Below are 6,000 nucleotides of genomic sequence, written 5' to 3' on the forward strand. Positions count from 1 at the left end.
ATATTTTATATCTAATAACCAGTTGTCACTGCCATTCTGCTTGTAATATGGTACAGGGGCCAAACACAGGCAATGGGCAGCGGAGGAGTACATGGGGCAGAGCTAGGATGCAGGAAGGTCCGTTTCACAGATAAATCTCTAGACCAGCCTTTTAATCATGGAGGGACACCTTAAAATACCTTTCAGGTCTTGGGTAACCCCTGCTATAATTTCTTTAGCTCACAGTATTTTAGCATGGTGGTCATTGGGAAGAATGTCAGCCTATAGCCAAAAATATTATTGGTGTGCTCATGGCTCAGTGAACCATATACAGTTAGGGCCATAAATATTTGGACAGAGACAACTTTTTTCTAATTTTGCTTCTGTACATTACCACAATTAATTTTAAATAAAAGAACTCAGATGCAGTTGAACTGCAAACTTTCAGCTTTAATTCAGTGGGTTGAACAAAAAGATTGCATAAAAATGTGAGGAACTAAAGCCTTTTTTTACACAATCACTTCATTTCATGGGCTCAAAAGTAATTGGACAAAGTAAAAAGCTGAAAATAAAATGTTCATTTCTAATACTTGGTTGAAAACCCTTTGCTGGCTATGACAGCCTGTAGTCTTGAACTCGTGGACATCACCAGATGCTGGGTTTCCTTCTTTTTAATGCTCTGCCAGGCCTTTACTGCAGCGGCTTTCAGTTGCTGTTTGTTTGTGGGCCTTTCTGTCCGAATTTAGTCTTCAACAAGTGAAATTCATGCTCAATTGGGTTCAGATCAGGTGACTGACTTGGCCATTCAAGAATATTCCACTTCTTTGCTTTAATAAACTCCTGGGTTGCTTTGGCTGTATGTTTTGGGTAATTGTCCATCTGTATTATGAAACGCCTCCCAATCAGTTTGACTGCATTTAGCTGGATTTGAGCAGACAGTATGTCTCTGAACACCTCAGAATTCATTCGGCTGCTTCTGTCCTGTGTCACATCATGGATAAACACTAGTGTCCCAGTGCCATGGCAGCCATGCACACCCAAGCCACCACACTGCCTCCGCCTTGTTTTACAGATGATGTGCTATGCTTTGGATCATGAGCTGTTTTACGCCTTCTCCATACTTTTTTCTTGCCATTATTCTGGTAAAAATTGATCCTGCTTTCATCTGTCCAATTAATGTTTTTCCAGAACTGTGCTGGCTTTTTTAGATGTCTTTGAGCAAAGTCGAATCTAGCCTTTCTATTCTTGAGGCTTATGAGTGTCTTGCACCTTGCAGTGCACCCTCTGTATTTACTTTCATGCAGTCTTCTCTTTATGGTAGACTTGGAGATCAATACGCCTACTTCCTGGAGAGTGTTGTTCACTTGGTTGGCTGTTGTGAAGGGTTTCTCTTCACCATGGAAATGATTCTGCGATCATCCACCACTGTTGTCTTCCGTGGACGTCCAGGTCTTTTGGCGTTGCTGAATTCACCAGTGCTTTGTTTCTTTCTCATGATGTACCAAACTGTAGATTTTGCCTCCTCCTAATATTGTAGCACTTTCTCGGATGTTCTTTTCTGTTTTTGCAGCTTAAGGATGGCTTGTTTCACCTGCATGGAGAGCTCCTTTTACCGCATGTTGTCTGTTCACAGCAAAATCTTTCACATACAAGCGCGCCCCCCCCCCAAATCAACTCCAGGCCTTTTATCTGCTTAATTGATAGTGATATAACGAAGGAATTGCTCACAGCAGCCCATGAAACAGCCTTTGAGTTAATTGGCCAATTACTTTTGAGCCCCTGAAATGAAGTGATTGTTTCAAAAAAAAGCTTCAGTTCCTCACATTTTTATGCAATCTTTTTGTTCAACCCACTGAATTAAAGCTGGAAGTCTGCAGTTCAACGATATCTGAGTGGTTCCATTTAAAGTTAATTTTGATAATGTACAGAACCAAAATTAGAAAAAAACTTGTCTGTGTCCAAATATTTATGGACCTAACTGTACATATGTAATATTACTGTCACGTAGTAGCAGAGCCCCTCCACCCTCCCATCTCTATACAACACAACATTGATGTCTGTACAGTGCTGGATCATTCTACAGTCACTGGAAACAGTTACTAAGGATTATTAATTTCCAGTAAAAATAATTGCACCTTTGTAAGGCTGAAGTCCTAGAAAGCAGCTAACATATGTTAAAGTGGACATAAACCTTGCCATACACACGTCACCGTTCCAACCCACAACCAACTTCGTTCTTCTTTTCCTAGGTGCGATCTTCGCCCATCTTGATTGGCTGGGCCGGGATGACAAAACTCCTGAGCAGGTGCACATTCAGTCCTGACAAGTGCAGGGGAAGCCAGGGTTGCAAGGTATCCTGCCAACCAGCGCTGAGCTGCACATGCAAAGCCCAGTGTTTTTGACAGTTGCATGAAGCGATCAGGCAGGTAAGAATGCTTTTTGCAGAAGCAACATTGCCTGTCCCTCTCTGCAAAGATGCCCTGCCTGATCATAAATTTTTTGAAACTCGGTGCATTGGAAAACATCAGATTCTGTATCATCCTTGCAGCTTCTTTATTCATCACACCTAACAGGCAGGAAGCTTACCCAAGGAGCTTTCAAAACAGACACCTAACAAATCCTCTTGCAATGGGGCATTTTATTCTCCCAAATTTAAAAAAAAAATAAAATCTATTTGAATAATTAGGCAGCAAACATATAAAAGAATATCTCCATCTCAGCTACGAGTATCCACTTTATGGCTTTAGGGAAATTGAGGTTTGTTTGTATATTTAGGTAAGTTTAGGCTCATGTGCCTAGCTTTACCAGCATTGTTTTTTTTATATTGAAAATCAGATATTGCTGCAGAAAACAAATAATGAATAATACAAATGTATTTATCAGACATATTGAAGAATATGAGCTGTATGGGTCTCTTCTGGAAGTCAAAAGATTCACCTTGGTGAGTGCAGCACCGCATGTGATCATAAGCTAAACCATAAAGTGATAACCAGTCAGTAGCCACCATTGTAGTAATTGACCAGACTGTTTCTTTACCGTTACAGTCTGTAACTAGCTAAGTGTGCTGGGAAAGCTTGTGTGTTTTGTTGTATGAATGCCCTCTCCATATGCACCTTGCCCTCAAAACTAGTTTTAGACTAGGAGGAGTTGCCATTTTCCTGTTGTATTTGGTGTAAGGACACACCAGGAGTCTTCAGCTACCATTGTGCTATTCAGAGCTCTGGGTTTATCCTTAAAGCTCTGGGTTTACCCTAAAGGAGAAATGGGCAGCCTCCAGGCACACAGACTCCAACCTATTCATTGCTATAAATGTTTCCTGGAAGGAGCTCTCCAATTTAGAGTTAGGGACCACACTACACACATTACAGAGAGCAAGGTGACATTAATGGTACATAATTTAAAAATAGTCCATTAGGAAATCATGTACAAATATGTATTCTATTGATTAAAGGAAAACCATTCAACACAATAAGATGGACATATATAAATGTGTGAATGCTAAGGTGTGCCATGCTTTAAGTATGCAAACCCCCACAATCAGGTACAAAGGATATATATTTCAATTAACAAATGCAGAATTTATTTAAAGTGAGAACCACTGGTGTAAATTATATTTCCAATTGCCTTTTGTAGAATCAGTAAGGAAAATCCAAGCATTTCTGGTTCATTGTTACGATGTCAGTGCAGAGCATCCATGCACCTGTTTAATGCATTTCAGAATGCTTGTTGTAGTATGTTGGTTGCATGTGTTGACACATTTTAACACATTTTTTAAGGGTTTCATATTTTTTGTTGGCTTTTGTTGAGCAATGAAATCAAAGGCTGCTAGATGACAGGATAGTTAATATGCACTAAACTTACTATCACATTACATAAATTTTCATCGACTGCCCTGCAGGTCTTGAAAGTAATGGAGTACAATTCAGTTGAAAAAATCTATCTAAGAGTAGGGAGAGATGCATCCCAAGATATTTTAGGCCATTTGGCATCCATTTAAAGGAGAAAGCACTGGTCAGATGGGAGCTGAAAGCCGTAGGCAGTGTGACCTTCATTGCTTCTGATTTAGAGTAATTCATTTTAAAATTAGAAAGGGAACCAGATAGAGTAAACTCCTGAAGGAGATTGGGTGGTGAGACTATTGGGATAGATATCACAAACATGAGATCGTTGGGGAAAGCCGCTATCTTGTGTTGAGTGGCCCAAATTTGAAGGCCAGAGATGTCAGGGTTGTCTCTGATAATATGCAGTAGTGGTTCGATGGTAAGGATAATTATGAGGGGTGATAATAGGCACCCTTGCCGGGTGCCATTGCCGATGGGAAAATCAGCCTATTAACGAAATTATGTTGATGGAGGATTTAAATCAGACCCACATATAATCTAAGAATATGTGCATTTTGTGATTGATCCCAGTTGTAAATCTCTTTTGTTCCATTATCTACAGGAACATTACATTTACTTTCTATAACATCAATACCTTATTCCACTATACAAATTTAAAGGAATTCCTGTGTTTCCATTGTTTTCAGTCTAGGTTGCGGACAAGCTAAAAATGACAAGGGTCCAAAGTTTGTCTCTTCCAGGACACTTTCTGCATTGAGGTTGTTTGTCCTCCCCGAGTTTTTATGGATTTCCTCCAAACACTCCTGTTTCCTCCTACATTGCAAAAACATACTGGTAGGTTATCCCACATGGATATAGACTTGGTAAGGAACAGCAGAAAATGTCAGCACCATAGAAATTCACATATCAAAGATAAAAAGTAAATATATATTAAGGTTGGGTTTTATTATAAAACAATAACAATAGCTAAGATAACATCTCTACAAGTCTTTTGTCTGAACTGTTAAAAAAGTTCTTTTTAGTCACTCACAAGTCTCTCGGACTATGGCATCCATGTGAAGGAACTTCAAAACTTCTGAGATCTGAGGGCTGGTGTCCATCTGCCCATACAATCCCACAGGAAAGCTCTGTGTAGAAGTACAGAGGCGTGCTCTGTAAAAAGATGTAAAAAAAAATCCAGATAATATCAAATATTAGGAAAACAGGACAAAATTTCATGTTTATGGCTGTTTTTCTATGTGTGATGTGCATGTGGAGTAGAGGTCAGCAAAATTGCACAGTTTAATGCAGAACTATGTAATGTACAGCGCCCTGTAATATGTTGGCGCTATATAAATCATGTTGAGTAATAATAATAAAAAATAACTACACTGTAAAGAAAATGTATGCCAACAGGTTGTTTATTGCAAAAGAGACAGACAGTGTCCACTCTGCAATAAAATAAACTAATTTTATTTTTCCATATATTGGGGTTGGGGGATAGTTTTTAGTATTCCATCCCTACATATATTCTCTATTTTCCAAAGTTGATTTTCATGGGACTTTTAAGGTAACTTTTACACATTAAAATATGTCAATTTATTTAATTACAGATAAAAATTATTTACACCAATTAAAAATACAGATCACTATTAAGATACATTTAAATGCTCATTTCAGTCCTTAACACGTTACCCCATTAGGCTTCTTCAGAAGAACATTGCAATAAGTCATGCAGGCTTTCCAAATTTATTTCTGCAATGCAGTATACATCAAAACCCAACTCCAGAACAAAAGCAACAACATTAAAAAAAAACAAAATAAAAACACAAAAACAGAAAGAGAAAATATGAAATAAAGTATACAGTTAGAATAATTGGTATTCAATGAATATTTTTTAGTTATATAAAGATATATTTATAGTTATTTATCAATAATTTTAAAGATAGAATACGATAATGAACAATATTAACTACCAGGATATGGTAATATTGATAATCAACCTCCTTTATATACAGCAGATATAAGAACATATGATTATGTTAAAACAAATTTTGCATGGAAGATTGGTCAAAATGTTATCAAAAATGTCAGTGACTGGTGGGCAATATCCACTGCTGAGCATAAAGATGTTTTTACCTTTTCCCCAGTACATCCATACTTCTAAAAATATTTCTCTTTTGAAAAGAATTTGTAAAAA

This window comes from Pyxicephalus adspersus, chromosome 7 (assembly GCF_032062135.1).
Source record: "Pyxicephalus adspersus chromosome 7, UCB_Pads_2.0, whole genome shotgun sequence".
Taxonomy (NCBI): domain Eukaryota; kingdom Metazoa; phylum Chordata; class Amphibia; order Anura; family Pyxicephalidae; genus Pyxicephalus; species Pyxicephalus adspersus.